The 27,886-nt window shown below is 38.5% G+C and overlaps 1 long non-coding RNA gene across 6 annotated transcripts in view; it reads right to left on the reverse strand.

Annotated features, from left to right (window-relative positions):
• LOC112644720 (uncharacterized) overlaps positions 1 to 27,886 on the reverse strand; it is a 78,146-nt gene that overhangs the window by 42,333 nt on the left and 7,927 nt on the right. For 3 of the 6 annotated variants that reach the window (XR_007401073.1, XR_007401072.1, XR_007401071.1), the window contains 3 exons: positions 27,038 to 27,130; positions 17,755 to 17,856; positions 10,421 to 14,110 (listed from right to left, as the gene is read on the reverse strand). This is a non-coding gene — a long non-coding RNA (uncharacterized LOC112644720). Of the gene's footprint in view, positions 1 to 10,420; positions 14,111 to 17,754; positions 17,857 to 19,748; positions 26,383 to 27,037; positions 27,131 to 27,886 lie in introns of those variants that run through there. The other 3 variants (XR_003126681.3, XR_003126679.3, XR_007401070.1) reach the window with 2 other exon arrangements.

Consider the following 27,886-nt stretch of genomic DNA (forward strand, 5'->3'; position numbering starts at 1 on the left):
AGCTAAAGTAGGACTCTTCAAAAATTAATTATATCAAGATCACAGCAGTCAGTGTATTGCTCTGAAATCTGCAGGTGGAAATTAGTTGCAAATAAACTCTTGATCTTATCTTTGTAAGTTATTTGATAATACTAAAATAAAAGTCCCAATGAGATTCCCTTAATGATATTGGAAATACATACCCTGAACAACAGAACAAAATCACTAGAGTCTTTAGTGCTTTTGACAAGACATCTGCTTGCAAAATTTCTAAACTATCTTTACCTCTAGTTCTAATAACATGGCCTGATTTTTTTTTTTTAGTTTTTATTTATTTACTTGACAGAGAGAGAACATAAGCAGGGGGAGCAGCAGAGGGAGAAGCGTGTTTCCCACTGAGCAGGGAGCCCAATATGGGGCTCGATCCCAGGACCCTGAGTTCATGACCTGAGCCAAAGGCAGATGCTTAACCAACTGAGCCACCCAGAGGCCTCAATTATGGACTGAATTTTGACATACTTGAATTTGTTGAAATATTAAGTGCTCAACCCTACCTGTCTGATCCTTCGTATCTGTATTAGTTTTCTGTGGCTGCTGTATCAGATTACTACAAATTTAATGGCTTGAAACAACATAAATTTAATATCTTACAGATCTCTAGGTCAGAAGTCTGAAATGGGTCTTTCTGGGTGAAAATGGCCATCTGAGTTCCTTTCTAGAGGATCTGGGGAGAATCTACTTCCTTGACTTTTCCAGATTCTACAGCTGCCCACCCTTTTTTTTTTTTTTTTTTTTTTTTTAGATCATGGTCCCCTTCCTTTGTCTTCAAGGGCAGCAATAATGGGTCAAGTTCTTTTTACAACCTGTCTTGGTCAGTACAGGTGCTACAGTGAAATACTACAGGTTGAATGGCTTAACAGTATATGTTTATTTGCTCCCCAGTTCTGGAGACTGGAAATTCCAGATCAGAGTACCAGTATGGACGGGTGAGAGCTCTTTTTCTGACTTGTAGACAACCATCTTCTCACTGTGTCCTTCCATGGTAGAGGAAGAGAGATCAAGCTCCCTGATGTCTTTTCTTTTTTAAAGATTTTATTATTTATTTATTTATTTATTTATTTATTCATGAGAGACAGAGAGAGAGAGGCAGAGACATAGGAAGAGGGAGAAGCAGGTTTCATGCAGGGAGCCTGATGTGGGACTTGATCCTGGGACTCCAGGATCACACCCTGGGCCAAAGGCAGGTGCTAAACTGCTGAGCCACCCAGGGATCCCCTTGGTGTCTTTTCTTATAAGGACACTAATTCCATCACAAGGGCCCTACTCTTCTGACCTCATCTAAATCTACTTCCCTCCCAAAGGCCACTGCATTGGGGGGTAGTGTTCCCATAAGAATTTGGGGGAACCCCCTTCAGTCCATGGTACCTTCTATCACTCTGACATCCTCTTCTGCCTCTCTCTTCCACATTTAAGGATGCTTGTGATGACAATGTACTCCCTTGAACAATCCAGGATAATCTCCTTGTTTTATGGTCAGCTAACAACTTTAACTTCAAGTGCAACCTTAATTTTCTCTTGCCATGTAAGGAAACATATTCACAGGCTTCAGGATTAGAATGTGGACATTTTTGGGGGCCATTGTTCTGCCTACCACACTATCATATCAACCATAAATTCATAGAATCTGGACAAGCCAAATAAACTCAAATTGCAAAAGAGCCTAAGGAGTCAGATTCAGTATCCCAAGAGTGTGCCTTAAATTCTTTATGATTTTAAAGTCATATTGCCTTTAAATTTAGAAATGAAGTTGGTGTAATTAATCAAAGAGAAAGGTATTACATATATCATGTGTACATTTATATTTATATAAATATAAATTTATATATGTATGCAATTTATCTATTTGTGTTTATTCATTTATATAGTTGTGATGGATAATTTTATGTTTCAGTTTGGCTAAGTTACAGTACCTAGTTATTTGGTCAAACACCAGTCTAGATGTTGAGGTGAGGGTATTTTTTAGATGCTATTAATTTAAATCAGTAGACTTTGAGTAAAGCAAATTATCTCCCTAATGTGGGTAAGACTCATCCAAACAATTGAAGCAAGGACTGAGATTCCCCCAAGAAAGAGAGAATTCTGCTTCCAGACTGCCTTCAGCTCCAAGACTATAACACCAACTCCTACTGGGATTTCTAGCCTGCTGGCAGGCCCTACAAACTTCACACTTGCCAGTCCCAACAAACTCTTAAGTCAATTCCTTAAAATAAATAGACAGGTGACAGATAGATGATTGATAGACAGATGATAGATAGATAGATAGATAGATAGATAGATAGATAGATAATAAAATTGTTTCTCAAAAAAAATGATCCATGTTAATTTAAAGTTGAGAGGAACCTGATATTATCATATTAAAAATGAATGAGGGAAATTCAAGGATAGAGATATATGCCTTTAAGATCATTTCTCTTTCTTTTATAATCAGAGTTACAGCAGTCTTCTTCTTCTTCTTTTTTTTTTTTGTAATATTTTATTTATTTATTCATGAGAGCCACAAAGAGAGAGGCAGAGACACAGGCAGAGGGAGAAGCAGGCTGACTACAGGGAGCCCCACGCGGGACTAGATCCCAGGACCCCAGGATCATGACCTGAGCCAAAGGCAGGCACTCAACCACTGAGCCACCCAGGTGCCCCTACAGCAGTCTTCTTTAAGAGTAACAATAATTGAACTGTTCACTTCCTAGTGAAATCCTTGGTTTCACTCAGGAACCTGGTACAAATGAGTGTCTTGGCTATTGAAGAACAAGAAAGTAATAAAAATAAAATCTCAAACCTAAAATGTGTAAGAAGAATTCAATGATTTCCTAATTGAGTACAGATTGACCCCCTTCAATATTCCACAGAAGTTCCAGAAAGTGCAGTTGTTAAAATTTTGCCTCTTGGAAGAACCATTAGTGTCCCTGGCCTATAAGACCAGAGGGCAGGCGATGCCCTGGAGGAAGCCTGGAAAGGCCAGAAGAGCCACAAGTGAACCATTAGGTCCTATATAAGGAGGTTCTAAACAATCTTGCCACTAGAAACCCCATTATGTTGATGTGTTCTCAAATAACATTTTACGTTGCACAAGACTGGCCTACTCAATTAGAGATGGAGAAAGAGAAAAGAAAACACACTACCACTATTATTTTCAAGTTGTTGACAAAACAGGCATACTGCTTAGTGACTTTCTTTGCCACCTACCTGTCATTTTAGTACATTGCCCTAACATTCATTAAGGCTGCAAACCCAAAAGCATTTTTACTGCTAGGTGAACAATGTCCACCTCCAAATCCAAGAAATAGTCTTGGACCTTGCTATAGACTGAATGCTTGTGAATTCACCTGCTGAAATCCCAACCTCCAGTGTGAAGGTGTTAGAAGATGGGGCTTTTGGGAGCTGAGCAGGTCCTGAGAGTGGAACCCTCATGAATGGGATTATTGCCCTTATAAGAAATTTTTTTTTTTTTAATTTATGATAGTCACAGAGAGAGAGGCAGAGACACAGGCAGAGGGAGAAGCAGGCTCCATGCACCGGGAGCCCGACGTGAGATTCGATCCCGGGTCTCCAGGATCGCGCCCTGGGCCAAAGGCAGGCGCTAAACCGCTGCCCCACCCAGGGATCCCGATTATTGCCCTTATAAAAGAGCTTCCAGAGTGTTCCTTCCACCCTCTGTCTTGTGAGGACACAGAGACAACACAGCCATCTACGAACTAGAAAGTACGTCCTCACCAGACACTGAAACTTCCCAGCCTCTGGAACCATGCAAAATCAATGTTTGTTGTTATCAGTTTATGATAATCTCTTACAGCAGCCAAACCAAGTCAGATCCAAACCAGGAGTTGGCAAACTTTTTGGTAAAGGGCCAGATAGGAAATATTTTGGGCTTTGGGGACCACTACTCACCTCTATGCTTAGCACAAAAGTAACTGTGATATGTGACAAAATAAGCATGCCAATATTCCAGTGAAATTTTATTTATAAACAATTAAATTTAGATCCTATATAAGTTTTATCTGTCATAAGACATCATTCTTCTTTTTGATTTTCTTAGAGCATTTTAAAATGTTTTTAAAATCATTCTCATCTCATGGGCTGTACTAAAGCAGGCAGCAGGCTAGGTTTGGCCCAGAGAACACAGCATGCTCATGCTTTCCATAAACTACAGATCTTGAAAATGATAAAACCAGTGAGTTATGTTTAGTGGAAAACATTCACCCTATGTGTAAGTACAGAAAACACAATTGTATGGTAATGCATATGGATTATTCTAATTATAGAAATAACTGGTTCTACCAGTTCAGACATTTGCCAGTATTTAAGTTACAAAACCAAAAGTGGCTTTATTCATTCATTCATTCATTCATTTCTTCAGCAATTCCTGAGTGCACATTATGTCCCAGACACTTATGAGGTACAGGGTTCAAGAGCAAACATTTTAAAAAAACTGAAAATTGCTTCATGACACTGCTTTAATCTGCTTAAGATGTTGGATTTTTTTTTAAGTTAAAAATTTTTAGTTTGTAGAAATGGTTGGCTTTTGTTTTTATCATCCAATCCATGCCTTTCAATGATTAACAAAAAGAGATCGCATCAGCCTGAGTCAAAGGTATTGTTGACTTAAGTTAAACAAAGAAGAGCTTTTTATGTGAATGACAGTGAACCTCATATGGAATGAGATGAGAAGCTAGTACATATCTTATCATGGGCATCAGGGATGGTTTAATTAGAAATAACTATAATCAAAAATAAATAAATAAATAAATAAAAGAAATAACTATAATCTTTTCAGCTGGGGAAAGGATACTTTTTTTTTTTTTTTTTTTTTTTAATGATAGTCACAGAGAGATAGAGAGAGAGAGGCAGAGACACCGGCAGAGGGAGAAGCAGGCTCCACGCACCGGGAGCCCGATGTGGGATTCGATCCCAGGTCTCCAGGATCGCGCCCTGGGCCAAAGGCAGGCGCTAAACCACTGCGCCACCCAGGGATCCCCAGGAAAGGATACTTTATATTACCTTCCCATCTCTAATAGCATGACATTAATTTTTAGATCCAGTGATTAAAGGTAAGTTTCCACCCTTCAGGAAAATAATGGTCACAATGCATTAATCTTCTGCAAATCAGGAATTGTGGCATTACAGTGACAAGCTGATTATCAAATTATATTTACTGGCTGCCTCCTAATTACCTGTTTAAGAAAATGAGTCTGCTCTTTGTATCTGAGTGTGTTTGAATATGTTTGTAAGATTAGGTATGGTTCAACATTCATCACGGTCCTGTCTATTATAGCAAGAAATTAAAAATAGCTTAAATGTCCATCAGGAAAGGAATAAATAATGTATTATAATATGGCAGTACAATGGAATATGGCCATTACAAAAGATTATTCTAGATCCACAGTCATTATTGAAAAAAGATATCTACAGTACGATAAAGATATTCTTTTTAAAACAGATTACAAAAGAGCATTTATAGTTTAGTCTCATTTAAGGAAGGTCAAACACAGTAGGATACTAAAAAAAATTCTTAAGATGATTTCTGGATGACCATGATTTGGATCATTTGGTTTTTTTTACTAGATTCTTTTCATTTCCTCTGTTGTTTGAATTTTTTTATGATGGGCATGTATTGGTATTTGTTTAACCCTTAACAAGTAAATAAACCTTTGCTAATTGATAAAATTAAAAATCAGCAAGATTTTTATGATTAATAAGATAATATAATTTATGATAAATAAATTATAAATAAAGTCAGTAGCAAAAATAGTAACTAAAAATAGTACACGGACATGCCAGGGATGACAAGTTTTTGCTCACACAACATAGAATTGTAACAGCAAATGAAATTTACGCTTAATGTGAATTTTTTGAGAAACCTAATCCATTCCTACTGTCCTGCTTTAAGCAACACTATTTCCTTTGAGAAGTTTGAAGAATATTATAAGCCCTTTTCCTCTACATGGCAATTGCTTTTTGGAAGCTCAACATCCTAGTGCTGGGAAGTTTAGAGATCAAGTCCAGATCACTCATCCTACAAATGAAAGAACTGAATCACAGAGGTGACATGACCCATATGATGCCCCACAGCTAAGGATTGTCAACATAACCTCTCTCCCTTTCTCGTAATTTACAGAAAGATGTATATGATAAATATGTACAGCTTTGGGTGTCAATCATGCCTCAGTAGTATTTATTTCTTTATTTTTTAAATTTATTTATTTTAAAGAGAGAGTGGTTGGAGGGGAGGAACAGAGGGACAGGGAGAGAGTCGTAAGCAGACTCCATGTTGAGCATGGAGCAGACACCAGGCTCGATTTCATAACCCTGAGATCATGACCCTGAGCTGAAATCAAGAGTCTGATACTTAAGCGCCTGCACCACCCAGGCACCACAGCAAAGTGGTCTCTTAAAAACAAAACAAAGCAAAACAAAACAAAACAAACCAAAAACAACCAAAGTGCTGTCAATCTGATCATCAACTTTCCTGGTCTCCCAGAAGCCCACATGAACCCAACTAAGCTGGAGTTGGGAGTCGTTAACATCATGGCCTCATTGTGTTCCCAAAGCACCGGAGTGGACAAGGCTGTAAGGACAGTTGGTGATGAGACCCAGGCATACATCTGTGAAGCTGACCTGGCAAAAATAAAGAGGTGACATGAGGTCTCAGAGGAGGATTTGGGACAAAGAAACATCCATGTGTTAGCCAGAATCCCAGGCCCAGAGCACATCAGCAATGCTTATAGGATACTTCCAAAGAGGAGTCCTGGTGTGGCATCCGTGGCTTTCATCACTACAGGGGTAGATACAATCCTACAGTGTGTGGAGAGGAGAGAACTTTAATTTAGGGTTTAGGTGGAGGAAAATATTCAGAAAAACAAATAAATCATAATAGCTATCACTTATCGAGAACCTTCTATGCACTTTAACCTTGGCTCTTCAATGGATGCTGTGTTGCCTCCCAGACAAGTTGGATCAGAGCAGTGAGGGGAGGGCTTTGACATCACCCAAGGGAGGGGGTGGAGAAGAAAATATCAAAGGGAAGGTTAACCCTGTTAGGTGGCGCTCCACAGTTTACAAAGACTAAGACACGACAAACCACTGGACATGGACATGCATTGAAGACATTTTCGCAGTCCTTCTAGAGTGTCATGTTACCGTGAAATCTGACCCTCCTTGGCTAACTGAATTAATTAATAGAACTGAACTGAGTGTATATACAGTAAGTGTATGATTTTCTGGAAGCAAATGATTCATCTGTATGAGGTAAAGAACATTTTCCAGGAAGAGGAGTTGCTATTTAACAAATGCCTTCAGCTTGTCGGAGCAGTTGTAATCATTTATTGACACGTACTAACTCCTTTCTGTGGGGTAAGCCGAGCCTATGGAGTCTATAAACCTGCTTTGTAAGCCATTCCCCTCTTCCACCCCATCCTCTTTCCTAAAGGTATTTCAGAGAGTCTGCAGAAAGGCACAGATAAAATAATCATTGCAAAAGGGATGTGGCTCCAGCAAGTTTCCTTGCAGATTATCTCTGAATGCTTTTTTGTCATGCAGAACTTTACATTCATATAGAGTTGTAAACCTAGTTATCATTATTCCCCCTCGAGTGTTTTACTCATTCCCATTTCCTGCTTTTCTCTTATATGCCAAATATACAGATTTCTAAGGGCACTCAAGTGTCTAGTACTAGACCATTCTTACAATTGTAACATCTATATCCATGTACAGGTTAGCAATTGTACATTTTCCAAAAGTGCGTTCCACTAACTTAATATCTTTGATGAGCACCGTCCAATAGAAATAGATACAAGCCACATACATAATTCAAAATTTCCTAGTGAGGGATGCCTGGGTGGTTCAGCGGTGGAGTGTCTGCCTTCAGCTCAGGGCCTTACCCCAAGGTCCTGGGATCGAGTCCCACATCAGGTTCCCTGCAGGGAGCCTGCTTCTCCCTCTGCCTATGTCTCTGTCTCTCTTTCTGTGTCTTGGATGAAAACATAAATAAAACCTTAATAAAATAAAATAAAATAAAATTTCCCAGTTGCCACATTAAAAAAATTTCAAAAGAAACAGGTAAAATAATTTTTCTTAGTATATTTTATTTAACACAATATATTTAAAATACTATCATTTCAACATTGAATCAATGGTTTTAAATTGTTAAGGGTATATTTTACATTTTTGGTACTAAATTTTCAAAATCCAGTGTGTATTTAACACTTACAGCACATCTCAATTCAGACTAGTCACATTTTGTGAGCTCAATAGCCACACATGGCTAGAGGCTGCCATTTCAGACAACACAGATCTAGATCTTGAATGAAAAAATTAAGTGAGATCCAAATTTTAGCTGAGCCTTCTATTAAGATCCTCTCCTTCCTCATCTCCTCCCACTCACCCACCACCACCACCACTACCACATCAAATTAGAAATATAGTTCTTTCTCAGACCAATCTTTCCAATTAACTAGGAATTATGCCTTAAATTTCTTTAAAAAAAGAGTTTATTTATTTATTCATGAGAGACACAGAAAGAGAGGCAGAGACACAGACAGAGGGAGAAGCAGGCTCTCTGTGGGGAGGCTGATGCAGAACCTGATCCCGGGACCCCGGGATCACATCCTGAGCCACCTAGGCATGCTTCTTTAAATTTTTTTTTAAAGATTTATCTATCAATTTGAGAGAGAGAGAGAGAGAGCAGGGGAGGGATAGAGGAAGAGGGAGAGAATCTTCAAGAAAACTCCCCACTGAGCACAGAGCCAGAGGCTGGGCTGGATTACAGGGCCTGGAAATCATGACCTGAGCCCAAGTCAGGACTCAGGAGTCGCTTTACCCACTGAGCCACCCAGGCTCCCCTGCTTTGGATATTTCTGTGTCTCTCTCCCACATTCCACTCTCCCTTATCTCTAATCCCTTCATGTTATGAATGGGAAAAATGGTGTCCAGAGAGGTTGGCAATTGAACCAGGGTCACACAGTGCTTAAGATCTAAATTCAGTTTTAGTGATGACCAGACCAGAGCTCTTCTGATTTCCTCGAGCACATGCCATTTCCCTGCCTCCTCTTTCTGCCTTAGGGTTCAGTCACTCTTCCTTTTAACTCTCTCCAAGAAGGAAGAACTGATCTTACCTTCAGGGACATAAAATTTAGAGGCCCAAACTAAACTAATCTTCTTAGCACAATAGATGGATTTAGGCATTGCCCACGGGTAGCTCAGACCTGGCAACTTCTCTTTTCAGTTCTCAAAGATAAAGGCAATAAACCCTCCCTCTAGGAGAGGAGGTTATTCACCAGCTGACTTCCCAACTAAGCCTTCTGCTGCATACATTCATTTACACTCAGAAGACTGGAAGGCTAGATTCTAAAATGTTATTATGGTAATCTCTTCCAGTGCCACTAGCAGTTGGTTATGGGTTATTTTGTGGTTGGGGAATTTTCTACAATGAATAACATGCATTATTTTTGCAAAGAAATGATACATGTTAATAATAAAGGAATGTGCCTAGTACTTTTTATAAAGAAATAGCCTGATCATCCAGTCTTGGTTTAATTTTCCCAGATCTACAAATAAAAGACTTTAAAAAAAAAAAAAAAACATTTCAGGCAATCATCTAAATATTTTCCAGAGGTAGAAATGCAGACATAATCTGAGGCCCTACTATATAAAAATCACTCATCGGTATAAGATGACTTAAGAGTAATTCAAGCTGAGCACCTAGAGTATTATCTGCAAAACATGACAACACTTGACCACTTTAGGATTTCTTAACTTCACCTTCTCTCAGCCTCCAAAATAAAGAAAAAGAGAGAGAGAGAGAGAAAAATACGATAGGCTATAGCCAGCTTCTAATATTATACTGCCAAAGAAATTAAGCATTTGAAAAAAAATCATTTTGTCCTAGGTAACTTTAAAGCTTTTTCATTGATCATTCTCAATAGATAAAAAAGTAAGATTTCCACACATATCGATCTGTCCTGAATGATTTATACTTCAGCTTTTAACATACAATGTGGAGGTGGAGAAAGAACAAAACCTTGTATTTTCCTAAGACTTTCATGTTCACATTCCAAGTCACATGAAAATGAAACTGCCTTTCTATAGACAGATAGTATTCATAATTTGTAATTTTTTGGTACAGATGCCCTATTGGTGCAAATTTGGTACAAAATACACAGCTATTTAGCCGTGCTATGTTTCACTCAAATCAAATTCCATAACATTTTAGGTTCACTAGTAGGGTTTGCAATATAAAAGAAATGAAAGAGTAAACGTTTCTGTAGTTCAAGTTGAAAAGACCAGGTGCATACTATTTTTCCTTATGTAGGAACATATCTGCAGTTTGGAAGATGCAAAAAAAGTACCAAAAAAAAAAAAAACCCCAAAACAAACAAAAAAACCTTACCAACAATGGGATCAATACTTGGATTTCTTAGTAATCTGGGATTTGTAGATGTAGATTTTGCTCTTTCTGTCTCTTGGGTATGGAGTACTGATAGCTTTGCAAATAAACTCGAGAACTAAATGTTCCTGTTCTTGAAAAGAACCCTTCAGGATCACCCAGTCCAGTATCTTTCTTCACTTCAGAGGAAACAGCAAGCCTTTTGATTGTGACACAGAACCCTTGGGACCATGACAGTATTATCCAGTTGGTCAGCTGGTGGAACCCCTGTAAGTCAGTGTTTTTTTTGGTGGAAACCCATTAAAATGCTGACATATTTATGTTTGCCCCAGGAATGAGAACTTTTACTAGCAGAAAATATGATTCTATTCCATACATGTTATATTCAACTACAACTATGTCCAGGGAGGGAAAGATTGGTTAAATTAAGCATAATGCATTATTTTGGAGATATTCCTTAACATTTGTACACTACCTACTCATTCGGTCTCCTGAGCTCATCAGCAAATAAGTGGTGTAAGATGGAGGAGGTTTAAGAAAAATTTGGAGATGGTGAACTTAAATGTAGACATTCAAAATTCGTTATCTTTTCTAAAATTAAGATGAGACCATACAAATGCCAAATCATTATGTTGTATACCAGCAATTAATATAATGTTATATACCAGTCATATCTCAATTAAAAAAAAAAGATGACACCAACATCATTTTATGTCTGCCATGGCACATCTGTCTCCCTCCTCCCAGGGAGCCTAGTTTAGTTCTAATTTTGGCTTTTGGACGGCATTGTGGGGTTTTTTTTGTTTTGTTTTGTTTTGTTTTTTTCTTTTTCTTTCTTTTTCTTTTTTTCTTTTTTCTTTTTTCTTTTTAGGATTCTAAGTTGGTTCTTATTTGGTGTAGCAGAGATAAGACATTTGAATGACTATTTTTGTATTGTTTTCAACCCACTATGCTAAAATCATGTGGCTGCTGCATGTACCTTATGTTCCTTAAAAGATGGCTCTAAATGAAAGTGTTTTGAGTGTTTTGAGACTATAAACCTTCTCTTAGTGTTTTTGGGCAATTGCCACAATCAAAACTAATTTTGAAAAGTACTCAATTAAAAGCCAATTAAATGTGGGAAATTACTATTTAAAAAGATTATTGAAGAGTGGACATAATGACTTGTCTTGATTTCAGAAGTGAAGTGCTTTGTATGTAAGAGAACTATCATGACATAATTCTGAGTGGGGGGACAAAAGCTACAGATTTCATTTCATATGTAAAATAAAGGGAAAAAAATAGAAGTCTGGAATAAAATTTAAGTTATTAACACAGTTTAATCCAGGTGGTAAGGCAAAATCTTTAAATTTTTATTTTATAGATTTCCATATTATTTAATGACTTTTTAAAAATAAATAGGTACAACATTTTTACTTTATAACCAGCAAACTTTAAGAATAATTTTGTTCAATTCTGTTGATCAGGCAAATTAACCACCTGATTGGCAAACCAGCAACTTCTCAAAAAAATTAAGTGCCACCTACAACATTGTTTGCAAATAGAAAATTGTATCAAATCAGTAGAGTGAATCTTTGAAAAGCTGTTGTTTGGTATTCTACTGGCGTCTCTTGGATTAGTCTCCCTACCCAACTGAACCTTAATTGTTTTTCACATGTAGGTCCTCAATAAATATGTATAAGATTGAACATTGAGTTGTCTTTTATTTAAAATCTACAAAAATAGTAATTTTATATGTTCAACCTAATTATAGCTGCTCAGTGAATCAATGACAATGGTGAAATAAACATGTGAACATGGTTGCCCAGGATAGTGATGACTATGAATCCAAAAGGCAGCAACTAAAATATCAAAGATCTAAACTAAAAAAAGGTACAAGTTTGAGAAGAAGCCAGGGGGTCTCTTAAAACTCAATTTAGTGGGTCAATTCCCTTACCAAACTCCTTAGTTTTCAAATCTGTAAAGGAATAGGTTTTCAAAGTTTCTATTAGCTGAAGGATTTTAAATCTAGGCCAAATAACTGGTAACAAAAAAAAAGAAAAAAACAAACAAAAAAAAAACGTGTTGGTTAGGTATATTTTTCTTTCCTTTTCTCCTGAGGAACAGATAAGAGGATCTAAGCTAAATTTGTCATGATAGAAATTTTTATTTAAAATGTGAACCAGAAGGGTGCCTGGGTGGCTCAGTTGGTTAAGCGTCTGCCTTCCACTTACGTGCTCAGGTCACAATCCCAAGGTCCTGGAATTGAGCCCATGTTGGGCTCCCTGCTCAGCTGGGAGCCTGCTTCTCCCTCTCCCTCTGCCTCTCCCCTCTCGCCCCCGTATCCCGTTTGCTCATGCTCTCTCTCAAATAAATAAATAAAACCTTTAAAAGAAAATGTGGACTGGAAAATAAGTTCTTAAAGAACTGATACATTTTTTTAAGGCAAACTGTGATTTCTCTTCTTGCAGCCCTTTAAAAGTGAGACAGCAATGAACTTGTGTGGCATGACTTGAGTCCAGTTCTGCTTGGAAGCCAGTGGAGAGAGCACTGGTACTCTGAGGTTCTGGCTGCATTATGTGATAAGGAGATTCAAGTGCATCCAAGTTGATTTTTCCCTCTGAAATTCAGCATTTTTTCAATCAGAGAGCGAGTGCAATTTTCACAAGCTTGAACCAGCCTGCATGTAACTATTTTCCTTATTATTAGTATTACTCATAATTAAAACTAGAAAAAAAAACAGTGGCAACATGACCTCCCAGAGGCATTATGCAATTGGGTGGGCGTCAAAGGTAAGGAGGCTTCTTTGGGAAACTAAAAAATGCTGGAGTTTCTCCCATTTCCTGTATTTAAATATAGTTTCAGGAAGAAAAAGTATGACATGAACACATAAGATATTCTAGTCCTGGCTTATTGATATAACATTAGGTTGACCTCTACAATAATACTTATTAGAAATGTCATAATAATAATCATAGACATAATAACTATTTGCAATTATAATGACTGGTTGGACTAGTGCATCCTCCAGGCAAACAAAGCTTTTGGAACAGCACGATCCTCCCCACAAGCTGATACCACATGAATTTGTGCATGTTCAGTTGTTCAAATGGTTTGGGAACTTAGTTTTTTAAAAGTAATTTCAGGATCTAAAGGTTGTTTCCCTCCATTTAAAAGAAAATTGTGTTTGACAAAACCAGTTACAGAGTTACCCATTAATTCATGTAGCAAGTATTTCTTTAAACATCTACCAGGTGCCTGGTACGGTGCTTGGCACAGGACACAGCAATGGAAAAACAAACATGGTTGGATGACTATTTATACCAACTTGCACCGAAACACATTCATTAATGTGACACATCACCCTTGGGGGGAAATATGGATACTTTCAAATGTGATTTTCTGGTTTAGCCTCTGCATTGGCAAAAGGTACAGTTCTGTACACACACAAATTCATAATTTCTTCAGAGTATAAAGAGAATAGACATGTAATTTGGTCTTTGAGAGAGAAGTGTCATTAAAATTGTAATGATGATCTCTACCGTTTATCAAGGGCCCTAATTGGGCCTGTGTTTAACATTAACTCCAATCTTCAAAACAACCCTGAAAGGAGGTGCTTTTCCATTTTGCAGATGGCTGATGTTGAGAAGCCCTTTCCAGGATCAGATCATGATAATTCTGAATGATTTGCAGTTGCAAAGCAGCAGGGGCAGCCTAATTGAAGAAGACAGAATAACACTGACCATTTACTGCATATTTACTTTGTCCACACACTGTTCCAGCCCCTTTCTTTTGATGGTTCTAATTCTCACAACAACCCTGCCGGAGGAATAATCATGCCCCCATATTACAGATGCAGAAACAGACTCACAGAGGCTAAGTAATGTACCCTAAATCACACATCCAGTTAACGGCCACCTAGCAGGGTTAGCAACCTGGAGTTGTCCTCTGACTCTCAAACACTTACTCTCTCCTCTCTAAAATAGCCCCATCCTCCACCAACAGCCACCCTTTCAAGGCCTTGGTCCGGGCTCTCCTCTCTGCCTAGAATGGCCTCCCCTGCCTCAGTCCCACACAGTCTTCAAGGTCAAGTGCAGAAATTATTTCTCCAGTCCCAAACACCTTAGGCAGAATGTGTAATCATAGTACATGTATTTGGGAGTTTTGTTTTGTTTTGTTTTGTTTTTTTTGCTGCTATTCTAGCCCTTATCACATAGTATTGTAATTATTTGTAAGTATTTCTCTCCCGGGGAGCTTAAGAAACCCTTAAGAGCAAAAATTGTTTCTTACACACTTTTGAGTTCCCAGCACATACTACACAGCTTGGCACATAGATTGACACTCCAAGTTAATTGGTGGCAGACCTAATACCTCACGCCAGCGCGCTGTAAATTAAAAGGCCCTCTATGAAAGCGACAAAACTAATCCTCCAGCCTCTACTTGGGAAGCACATTTTTTGCTTGCTTTATTTGCTTGTCTGTTTTAAGGACCCACGGAAGAGTGCGTGCTGACACCTCTCTGCCTCCTGTACTTATTCTTCTAATCGGTCATCCTAGCCTCCCTCCTGCATCTCTCTGCCCTCACAGAAAACTCTGCTTTCTTATATTGCAGGAAACACAAAACAAAACTTTCACAAAATCTGCCTTCATTTTTGCCTGTTTCCTGGTTGACTAAGTTGGACATGCCACACGGGTTTTCCCTGGATTCTCACCACAGAATCTTCTCACTGTTCTTGCCAGAGAGACTACGGTGACCACAGGGCAGTAAGGCTCCTGGTGCCGAAGGAAGGAGCCCACTGAAAAGTTTAGCCCTGCGAACGCAACAAATGGAGGTGCCCTCATCCTCATCTCCAGATCAATTATTTGATCTGTATTTTCCTGTAAGGAGGTAAGTAAATGCCTAAATTCTTGGGCCCAACCCTTATTATCCCGGGGTTTAATCCAAAAGTTCTCACCTTCTGGCCTGCTCTTGAACCCAAGGGTCTATTTTCAGAAGATGGATGGTAGCTATATGCTCTTCACCAAGATAATCAGGTCACCCCTTTAGATAACTCCATTCTGCTTCAGAAGTGATATCAATATACAATCACCCTGAATGTTTATATGCCAAACAGGCAAAAAGATCTGGCTTTTTTGTGTTTGGGGTTTTTTAAGTCTTTACTGAATAAGGATATTCACAGATAATTGGCAGCACTGTCTGGACAAAGCGTTACAGCTTTGTGGTGTAAAAACGTAGCCTGCATGTCCAAATTAGCTCAAGAAATTTCCCATTTCTGAGAGGGCGGGCTGGCTGCCAGCTCTTTAAGAGAGAAAAACACACCCTCAGAACATGAATCATTACCTAGCACATAAAGTGAGCTCACGCGCACACACACACACTCACACACACACACACACACACACAGACATTTTAAATAATTGCTCAAGACTTTACAAAACATGCCTTCACCATGGTACACATTTTATCAACCGAGATCAGGCTGTCCTCTTTTTCATCCACCCTGTCAGCAAGGGTAAGCTATTTACCAAAAGCATTGCTACAGGAGAAGGCTCAAGGCGTCCTGTAAACAGGGGTGCCAAGCAGACAGAGCAGATGAGTCAGAACTGATTTTAGAGTACACACGTGTAGGTTGAACCCAGTGCCTGCAGCTGGTTGTCAGCCCTGTTTTAAAAACAGATTTGTTGACCTTTATGCTTATAACTACTTATCTTCTAACTCCCATACCTGAAATGGAAGCTTTTTCAAGAAAGATCTAATCAATGCTTAGAGCATAGATGGACCAAGATGACTATTCTTTGGAAATGTGCATTGAAAGTTTGAAAAAAATACAGTAGTGAGCTTGCCTAGCTGCAACACAGCTCAGAAGCAGAGACAAGGTGACCTGCCAGAAATGAGAGGGGGCAGCTGGGGGGCTCCCATCCATGTCATAAATCAGTGCAATGGGTGTCAATTATTTTTATTGTAAACACTGAAAAGTACTGAGACATTATGATCCGATGAATAGTTTACAATTGAAAAGAGACCAAAATAGTTCCAAAAATCTGATAGTTCCAAAAATCTAAAGGCAAAGGAATCCAGATGTCTCAATATGCTTCCTTAAAAAGCGAGTTTAAAGCACACAATATTTTTTAAAACATACAAGAATAATTGATTGATGGTGCTTCTTAACTGCCTTGAGACAACAGATTCCTCAGAGCAAGCAGTCATATTTATTTCTCTACATAAGCTAGAAAGTCAAAGAGAGCTACCGAGTTGGAACAAGGACTATTTTTCCCTTTATAAAAATTTCTGATTTCATCATAGATGTTATGGTAACCCTGTCCAAGGGTGTGGGAGTTTAATTCATCATATTTTTAGAAGTTAATTTAATAGAGGAGAACCTCAACTTTCAAATCTCCTTTCTTTTAATATTGGAAGAATGTTTGTCTACACTAATTTTTAAAACCTTTTTTTTTTAAGAGAGCCTTTTTGGAAAGAAAATTTTACATACCTTTTTCCTGCTAACTATCTTTCTTTTTTCTTTTTTCTCTTTAATTGAAGCATAGCTGACATATAATATTAGTTTCAGGTGTACAACGTAAGTGATTCAACAATTATATACATTATGAAATGCTCACCACAATAACTGTGATTCTTTTCAATAGAAACTAATCCAAAAGGAGTAAATGCAAACAAGGAATCAAGAAGTAGGCAGCTTCAGTATTTGAGAAGCAACTTTTTCCTTGTATGGTTTATCAGTGAACTCAGAATGTGTTTAAATTGGCAATTAAAATGATTTATAAGTGTCTTGTCTCTCTGGTGAAAAGTCCTGGGGTAAAATACTAATGAGAATGTCTGATATTAAAGCTATGCTTCACCTTAAATATACTGCAACATCCCTGAAGTGGTGGGTGATGAGGGCATTGTTTCCTTAGGTTAGCTCTTAGAAGCTTCAGGGGCACCTGGGTGGTTCAGTTGGTTAAGCATTTGCCTTCGGTTCAGGTCATGATCCCAGGGTCATGATGTTGAGCCGCATGTCAGGCTCTCTGCTGAGCGGGAAATCTGCTCCTTCTTCTCCCTCTGCCCCTCCTCGCTCCCCCACACTCCTGCTCACTCTCTCTCTTTCTCAAATCAATAAATAAAATATTTTTTAGAAAGAAAGAAGGGAGGGAAGGAAGGAAGGAAGGAAAGAAGGAAGGAAGGAAGGAAGGAAGGAAGGAAGGAAGGAAGGAAGGAAGGAAGGAAGGAAGGAAGGAAGGAAGGAGCTTCATAACCCTGGGTTTTTGTACAGTGGTAGATATTTTCTTTTGTTTGTTTGGTTTTTTGACTGGTGATGGTGGTTGTTTGTGATTGTTGCTACTTATATTAATAACAAATACCTTTAAAATGCAATGAAGTCAGGAAAGATAAAAGCCCAACTTGTGACTATGAACTCTCCTCATGGCCACAGTCCTCAATAACTGTATGAAAAGATGTTGTTCCTGAAACAAAAAGACCTTCGCTCATTATTTCTAGCCTTTTCAAAGTTCTCAAAGGTTGTGTGAAAAGTCACACAGAAAAAAGAAAGGATTTTGGCAACGTTTTATTGAATGCATAAGATAATTTCCATAAATATATAGGGCAAGGCAAAATAATTCATTCCAAAATTAAAATTCTTCAAACTAAGTCAACTCAGCCAGCAAATTTATTTGCTTATAATCTGGGTACCTGGTAATATAGATGTTTTCAAATACAAAAATGTAAATACAATGTGATAGATTTTCTTGATGATGAAATTAGTAAGTATACGTTATTTAAAAAGGAAAAATGTGGAACAGAAAACAATACTTTTACTGTTTATTTTGGTTCTTATTTCCAAATAATATGTTTGTCATTTGGAGATTTTCCTATTAACTTCCTGTGACTGCAGAAGAGAATTTAGCTGGAGTTGGTGCATAAAATACGTCACCCATCAAAAAGGGCATAAAGCATAGATGCATCTGAAGCAAACTGGACTGGCTACTCAGATTAAGTAGAGCCGTTCCAGCCCCCAGAAGCTCCCTACATGCCTTTCTGAGTCATAATTCACTCACTTTCCTTAAATGTAACTCCGGACTTTTGTGGTCTTCATTTCCTTGCTTTTTTTAATACTTTTTGCCATCTGAGAATGCATCACTCCACATGGTAGTTTTGCCTGTTTTTTAACTTTATGTATATGGGATCATGCAGTATATATTCTTCTATATCAGTTTTTTTCTAGCTCAATATTACTTTTATAGGATTCATTCATGTTACAGCGTTTGGTTGTAACTCATATCCATAACTATGTAGTATTCCACTATATAACCATACTTCAATTTATTAATCCATTTAGGTTGTTGCAATGTTTACACTTATAAATAGAATTATAATAATTAAATAGCTTCTAAGTTTTCTTATATGTGTCTCCTGTTACACATTAGCACATATTTCTGTTGGATATATGCCTGAGAGAGAAACTGCTAGGTCATGAGGTACAGTATCTTTAATTCTAGTAAATAAGGTCAAACTGCTTTCCAAATTGGTTGGACTAGTTTCCATGCCCACCAGCAGTTGGATGAGAGTTCCAGGTGCTCAATATACCTGGAAATCCTTGCTATTTTGTCAAACTTTTTAATTTCAGCCATTCTTATGGATGTGTAGCAGCATCTCCTTGCAGTTTTAATTTGCATTTCTCTGAGGACCAATGAGATTGAACACCTTTTGTTATGTTTATTGACCAATTACACATATACTGTTTTAAAGAGGCTGTTTAAAAATGTGCCCATTTTTCTATCAAACTGTGTTTTCTTATTGAGTCATCGGAGTTCTTCACATATTCTGGATATAGACACTTTGTTAATTATGAGTTCTCCAAATAGCTCCATATCTGTGACCTGCCTTTTTGCCATTTCAGATATTTTTAATATTCTTAATTTAGCTATAGTCAAATTCATCAATCCTTACCTTTAAGATTGGGGCACCTTCACGTTCAATATGTTTAAAAATGATTCCTTCCTATTGGGATCATGAATTTATTCTCCCCTATTATCTTCCAAAGCCTCATTGTTTTGCCTTTCATAGTTAAAGCATCTACAGTTTACCTAGAATTGATGTTTTTGTTGATGATGTGATTGGGTTGAGTTTTGCATTTTTCCAGGTAGAGCATTCTCTAACCCAATGCTCTGCTGTGTCACTTCTGTCATCACTGTGTCATTTTTCATCCATTTTCAACAGATTCTCTTGACTTCTCATTTTGTAAAATGAGGGTGTTTGTATCCTTAGCACTGCATCCTCCTCTCCTGCCTAACTTTCATCTCCCAACACCTGTCACCTAGAGCTCTATCTGAACATCATCAAAGCGAGAGTATTAGTGTTTGTTTTTAATCATGATTAACTCTTCCATGCTTTGTGCACAGGTTTATTTTAAAAGCTGAAACCAGTAAACAAATTTTACATTATCATGACTATTCATCACAATATTCATCACAAAGTCAGAAAATGCTCATAATTACATTTCTTGCCTACATTTCTCATGTCACAACCCTTGTGCCACTCAGAGGAAAATGCACAAGCACCAAGGTTAAATACAGCCTCCTGTCTTACACTTTACTAACCACTGAAAAATAGCCAGGTGTTAAATTGTTTAGTATTTGAAACATGACATCCTGGGAAAGTGTTTCAATCTACCTAGAATTTCAGGTTATTCTTTTTTATTTTGTGAATATAAGAGTTACAGGCTTTCCCACCGTGCAATACCTTGCAACTTCTTATTAACAGCAGCTATTATCTGAAACAAATTTCATCTTTCCCTTGAAAATATTTTTTCTACAGGCCTGCCTATATCTGTTGTAAATTAAACCAATTTCCTCCCTTGGTCTACTACATAATTGTCATCCCTGGATGCTGTTTCATTATTCCCCTAAACAAGTTCTGTGTATCCCTGAGAAGAAGCATAATAACTGCAAGATTAGAGGGAACACAGCCGACATAAGACCACCCTCACTTTTGACATCAACTGAAAGTTCTAGGGGTTCTAACAAACCAGGCTCCGGTTTGATAATTCACTAGAAGAACTCACAGAACTCAAGTGAAAGCTATTGCACTCATGGTTAAGAGTTATTGCAGAGAAAGAATAGAGATTACGGTCAGCAGAGGGAAGAATACAGAGCAGAGTCTAGGGAAGTACCCAACTCAGAATTTTTTTTGGCCTCTTCCCGTAGAATCAGGACACATTGCTTTTCGAATCTTTTTTTTTTCTTTTTTTTCAAAGATTTTTATTTACTTATTCATTAGAGACAGAGAGAGAGAGGCAGAGACATAGACAGAGGGAGAAGCAGGCTCTGTGCAGGAAGCCTGATGTGGGACTCGATCCCAGGACCCTGGGATCATGACCTGAGCCGAAGGCAGATGCTCAACCACTGAGCCACCCAGGTGCCCCTGGAGACACTATTTCTTTAACAACATCTTTCCCTCTACGATGACTGCTTTGTCTTTCTGGAACACCTACTCCCTGGCTGTTGGACATCTTGGACTAAAGCTCCAGTTCTGAGTCCAAAGCTTCTCAAGGCAACTTGGTGACGTCTATCCTTGCACTTCCTTTCTCTGATATTCTAGAGTGCTGTTTCCTCCTCTTTGCTCCACTTATAAGCCTCTTAAAGCATCTGTTTTCCCTCTTCTCATCTGCTCACAACTACCTACAATTCTTTCCATTGTGGGTGCTGCATATTTTTTGTTTTTCTAATATTATTCTAAATGAGTGAAGGAGAAAGAAATAAGTGTGCTCATCTTGATGTCTTGAACTTGAAGCAACCCTTATGATTTTGAAAGGTATTTTAAAGACAGGTGGCTTTTATAGTCACTATGTTTCCTGTCACTGTATCAGTGGCAGGAGATCCAACAGCAAATGCATTTCCTGTGCCTTGATAACATAATTCAGGGCAAGAGCATCTTAGGAGAATTTCAGACATAGAGCCTTCTATGACACTCCTTTCTTTGCCAAATTACATATACGAGCTACCAAGTTATGACATATCAAAAAAGAAAAAAAATTACTTAAAGGACTTTATTTTTAAAATATATTTTCAAAGCTGCTCTTTTCTGAAGAGAAACAATAGAAATAAAGTATAAACTCTTGCCAGGTTCCAGATGGCAGTGGTGGTATAGAAGAAAGAACACTGGCTTTGGCATCAGAAGACCTGGGTTTGATGCCTGGCTCTACTTTTGTTGTCCTCATAATTTGATTGAGTTACTAAACTTGTCTGAGTCATAAGTTTCTCATCTATAAGCAGAAAGAAAAACACGTGTCTTACCACTGTCATGAGACTGAAAAGAAATAACAGTCATGAAAGAACATTCTAGATTGCAAAGTAAATAGAAAATGAAATACATTCTCCAAATGATTACATTCTCCAGGAGAGGTTTGTGAATTCTTCCAGGGGGGAAAAATTCACATCTCTGTGACCATATTTCTCCAGACAAAGAAAAGGAAAACACACACACACACACACACACACACACACACACACACTCAAAATCACCTGAATTTCCCTAGGCTTCCACTAGATAGATAAACATAATCATAGAGCCTCAAAAAAGGTATATAACACAAGTTCTTAATTCTGAGTTTATTCACTTCTCCTTGCCTTCAGCAGAGATACTTTCAACATAGATGATATTCAAAGCACTTTAAAGAATTAAAAAAATATCAATTAGAACTGGTCCTTTCACTCACCAAGCTCCTATTTGGAGATCATACAGCTGCCCTTATATGCACAGTACCACATTGGCTATCACCAGTGACACAAGCCTCATGCAAACTAATGAGAAACAATACTCAGTTGAGTCTTTAAAACTGAATCAGGTTTCAATCACCTAAGATAATTGGAAGGGTATTCCTAGAAAAGGCAACTGCCTTCACCGAGGTTACAGAAAGCAAAGTAAGGCTTTGTTCAATGGTAAGAAGGCTAGGCTGCTTGAAAATAGGTTCTTCATGGAAGACAGGGAGAAGGCCACAATGGAGAGGGCCTCTCACAACAGACTGCTATATGTGGGCTTTATTCTGCAGGCAAGAGGTAGTCTTTGAAGGTTTTCATTATTGAGAGGGGTACATAATAAGAGAGATTAAAATAGCAATAAATAGCAAAAACTAGCAAAAAAAAAGAAAATCCCTACCCCAATGCTATGCCAGAGGTGTTAGTACTATTTGTCAATAGAATAAGCTCTAAACCAGACCTAGAGTCAGCTTAAAATCTATTTCTGCTGTAGAAAAACTGGTATGTTGAAGGTGTGCACAAAATACAGGAAAAAGAAGAGTGCCTGGGTGGCTCAGTTGATTAGGCATCTTGATTTCAGTTCAGGTCATGATCTTGGGGTTGTGAGATCAATCCAGGCATTGGGCTCTGCACTCAGCGGGGAATCTGCTTGAGATTTTCTCTCTCCCTCTTCCCCTCTTTCCATGCTCTCTCTCTCTCTCTCTCTTTCAAATAAATAAATAAAAATAAAAATTTAAAAATACATATATGTTAAAGAGGCACCTGGCTGGCTCAGTCAGTGAAGCATCTGCCTGCGGCTTAGGCCATGATACCATGATCCTGGGATTGAGCCCCATGTGGGGCTCCCTGCTCAGTAGGGAGTCTGCTTCTCCTTCTCCCTTTGCCCCTACCCCCTGCTCATGCACAGGTGCAGGATCTCTCTCTCTCTCTCTCTCTTTCTCTCTAAGTAAATAAAATCTTTAAAAAAAAAAAAAAAAACTCCAAAGAGACATTCGGAAGGCAGTAAAGCAGCTCCTGGAGAAAATAGATCTGCTGGGACAGAGTTGGGAGTTCAGGAGCCAGTGTTTAGCAAAGTAATTAAAAACAAATGAACAGGGTTCTCTTCTAGGCGGTTTGATAGGTGGCCTTCATTCAATCCCCTTCAGCCAGTTATTGACAAGAACTTGCCAAAGACGGTGAGAATCTTCATTCCTAAGGCGTTCTGAATTGTACTGAATATTCCCAATTGCCTAGCACCAACCCTAGATCACATCACTCCAACAGAATGAAATTAGATGCCTCTCTCAACACGACAAAGATATGTTTGTTTAAATGACAACTGTAGGATCCCCCCAAGGACATGTAAGCCATGTGAAAACTCTGAGCACAGAGCTCACAGCTGTCCGCTTCAACAGTCAACAGTGGACAACTGGTAAGAATCCAAACAATTTTTTATTGTTTAAGTCTTAGGTGCTGCTGTTTTTCTAATAGCCTCCCTGTGAATGATGCAAATTTTATCTCTCAAAATAAGGACTCTTCAGGAAAGACCTTGCATATATTTACAAAGACTTGCATTTGATTTAACTTCTCTCACACTGAAATATAAGGTGATTAAGAGAAAAAAAAAATTTCCTAACATTGTACTACCTTTAAAGGTTATTTTCTAAAACAGTTAAAACATGAAACTCTAACTTTCGTTTATGGCCTTGGCCAGGCTCTGTCCTGGGGTAAGTTGAGTCACCTCTAGAATCCAGCCAACTCACTCACCAAGATCATACACCCTTCTTGCAGGTTCCTAAGGGATAGAGATAGAAGTGAAGAGGCAAAGAATGAACATCCCTCACCCCGATTCCTTCAAATGGTGGCTCTCTTTTTTGGTTGTTGTTTTCTGGTGTGTGTGTTTGCTATTTTTTAACTTAGGAAATCCTACCTTTACAAGAAATCTTTGTGGGGGCAGCTAGGTGGTTCAATGGCTGAGCATCTGCCTATGGTCCAGGTCATGATCCCAGAGTCCTGGGATCGAGTCCTACATCAGGCTCCACGCAGGGAGCCCACTTCTCCCCCTGCCTGTGTCTCTGCCTCTCCCTCTGTGTCTCTCATGAATAAATAAAATCTTTTTTAAAAAATCTTTTGAGGAAGCCCACTGTCTAAAGCTGCTAAAGGCAGAGATGTAATTGAAGGATACAGGAGAAGATGTTGGGGAGAAACAGAGGCCTCATCGTGTGCCCTCTCTCATGCTCTCCATCCTCTCCTGGACACAGAATAAAACTATTGACCTTGAAGGTTTCTTAAGTAACTTGGAATTTGATTCATGATCTTCAGGATATCAAAGCATAAAAGCACTGAGTTAGACCAAGCTCCTGGGTGTGAATAATAGAGCAGCCAATTTGACTGCTTCACTCAATCATCAGTCCACAATTACTCACTGTGTATCTATGGAGATGCCAGATGCTGTTGGAAGTGCCAGGGGTATAGCAATCAACAAAAGAGACTAATTTTCTGCTTTCATGGAACTTCCATGATAACAAGGGAAGACACTTCATGAAGACATAAACAAGTACAAATATGTATAATTTTGATAGGATAAGAAAATGGATATGAAGAAAAGTAAGATAGGATAAGTGAACAGTATAAGGGTATAGAGGTGTATGTGCATGCACGCACATACCATGCTCTCTTATGTGCTGGCCCACAGGAGACTTCCCTCCTAAGGGTGACTTTTAACCAGGGAGTAAATAAAATGAGATGTCTTGGACAAGAGCTGTTCAGATGGAAGAAACAGTAGGTAGAAAGGCGCTGAGGTAAGCGAGTGTTCTAGCATGTTCGAGGAAGAGCAAGGAAGCCAGAGTGGCAGGAACAGTAATGAGAGTGAGAGCAGGAGAAGATGAGATCAGGAGACACCCGCTCCTCTGGGGACGAGGCCAGCTCACCCTTCACTTTGTTCTGCAGGAGGCCCGCTGCCAGTTGGGGATGAGATATATGTCCAATAAATATATTCTGGAGAGAATCAGAAAGTCCATTGTTTTAGTAAAAAGGACCCGTATCTTTAGTTCTTCCATCAAAAAGTCTGAGGTGGCAAATTTTGTAATGTTTTTGTTTGATAAGAGCTCAGAACATTCTGTCTTTATTCAGAGCATCGTTTACCTCCCTACTGACCCAACCTTGGGGACAAAGTGTCCCCAGTGTTTTCAGGGCCACGTCTCTCACCACATCCCCCAAAGTTTGACTCTAAATGTTCTCATTACTCAGATTACATAGTTTGGCATGTACCAAGGAAAGTGGTGACTGGCAAAGGATAAATGCTGTTAAAGGATTAGATGCCTTGGTGCATAAAAATCACTTTTTGTTTTAAATCAGAAAAGAAACAAACTGTTGCAAAACTGATGGCCTCCCACTGTACCCCTGAGCTTCATGGCACTTTTATCAAATACAGTTTTGGTCAAAGATGTCCCTCACTCGGTCACTTGGTGTTGTGTTAAGCACAATTCCAGAGCTAAACTGGTATTGAGAGGTGAAAGTTGGTCGACTCTTTTATTTGTATTTCTGGGAGCTGGCCATTTTTAGCATAATTCCTTAGGGAAGGCAATTTTCAAATGAGGTAGTTTTTATGTCAGGCTTTATAAATCTTACCAAACAGGCCTATGTCTTGTGTTTCTTTTTGTAAGGATGGCCATAGTCCCATCGTTCCCTCTCTTGGCACCCACCATCTGCCAAGAAACATGACTGACTCCTGGTTTGCTGATCCCCTTTGCAATTTGTGACTGAGTTAACAACAACAAAAAAAAGTCATTCTGTTTGCAACTCTAAATATATCAAGATTGTCAGACTGTTCAAGAAAAAAAAAATGCAATCTTTGCTTTGAAAATTTTTTCTTAAAGGGACATTTCATCTTTGTTATAATGAGGTTAATTCCAGATCTCTCCCTCTCACACACACACACACACACACACACACATACACACACACACACAGGCCCTAAATCTCTGCAATATACATAATGCAGTAGCTAAGACTGTTGACTGCAATCAAAACAAGGAAGAATTAGATATTCTGCAGGCCCTATTATGGGTAGAGACAGGATATTGCATTTAATTCGCCTGTTATTAAAAGTCAAAAAAGAATAATAACTTTTGCTGTTGGGAGTTTGTGTGGTTTGGTCCCTCTTCAGCATCCTCTGTGTTCTGATATATTAGAATACAACCCAGATGGTAGGGCTTTTCTTTTTTTTCATCCTTTTGTATGTCACAGAGGGTACCCCTATGGAGAGAGAAAGTTAGCAACCTTGACTTTACCATTTACACACAATAAATTTTTTTTTAAATCTAATTTTATTCCTAAAGTTAAATTAGCTAGCGGTAGCACTGAAAATACACTTTCACTATACAAAACGGTTTATGTAGATATTTGCTGCCAGTCATTCACAGTAAGGGTCCTGTCAAACTCCTTGATGACTAGGAGGCTATTCTCCACAACTTTTCCTCAAAACAAACACTACTCAGGCTAGGGTGACTACACCATCTAGGTTTGCCCAGAACTGTGAAGTTGACTGGGACACAGAACTAAAACTGGGAAAGTCTCGGGCAAACCGAGGAATGGATCATCCTGACCTTGGGTCCCCAGGAAGTATGGAACAGATCTTGATTGGGAGCTGTTGACACTGGGCAGAGATGGGACTGCCCTTCTGCCATTTACCACCAGGGTTAAGGCCTCCCTGTCCAGGCCTTTAGGGTGTACCATGTGGACATCCTCGCATTTGTCTGGTACCAACCTTGGACAATTTCCAGTTAGCAAAATGGACATAATAATTGTGCCTACTTCTTAATTCTTCTATGAGAACAAATTAAGTTAATATTAATTGTGTACAGTGAGTACAACAAAACCTGGTACTTAGTCAGTGCCTAACAAATGTTACCTGTTATCATTTTGATCCTTAGCTATGGATGAGGGAAAATGGTGCAGAACTTCACATCACAGCTGCTCTCCGAGGGAATCTTGCACATATTATCTTCCCCAAAGTTAGAAAGAAAGAGGAAGGAAGGAAGGAAGGAAGGAAGGAAGGAAGGAAGGAAGGAAGGAAGGAAGGAAGGAAGGAAGAGAGGGAGGGAGGGAGGGAGGGAGGAGGAGGAGGGAGGGAGGGATGAAGGAAGGAAGGAATAGAGGGAGGAAGGGAGAGAGAAAAAGATAAAGGACACATGATCATCACTTAATAAGATTTATCTGCTTTCTTAAAAATTAATTCTACCCATAAGGACTGACATTTGAGCATAGTCAAAGTTTACACAAAAAATGTTTTCAAAATGCAAGTAATTGGTATTAATACACTGTATTTTCAGAATAAGTTACTGCTCTTATCGGCATTGTTTATCATAGTTGTGAAATGCAAACAACCTGAATATCCATCAGTAGGACAATGATTAACATACTGGTGTTACACTCGCACTCAGCAATTTGTTAAAATGAATAAGGTAGACTTTTATGCATTGACATGAAAAGATCCCCTAGGCATACTATTGCAGAGCTATATAGTATGTAAACAAATCACAAATATGTCTCTAGATATGTGTAAGTACGTGAATGCATAAAAACAAGTTTTTTAGGGGTAGACAAATAAGTACCTAAGGATTATCTGTGGAAAGAGGAGAATGGTTTGGGGGTGGCTTGGATAGGAGACTCACTTTTAGGTTAAAATCATATGTTGCTTAAACTTTATACAAAGAATATATCCATATATTATTAATACTAGCAAATTTTTAAAATAGCA

The sequence above is a fragment of the Canis lupus genome, chromosome 1, assembly GCF_003254725.2.
Source record: "Canis lupus dingo isolate Sandy chromosome 1, ASM325472v2, whole genome shotgun sequence".
NCBI classification, from domain to species: Eukaryota; Metazoa; Chordata; class Mammalia; order Carnivora; family Canidae; genus Canis; species Canis lupus.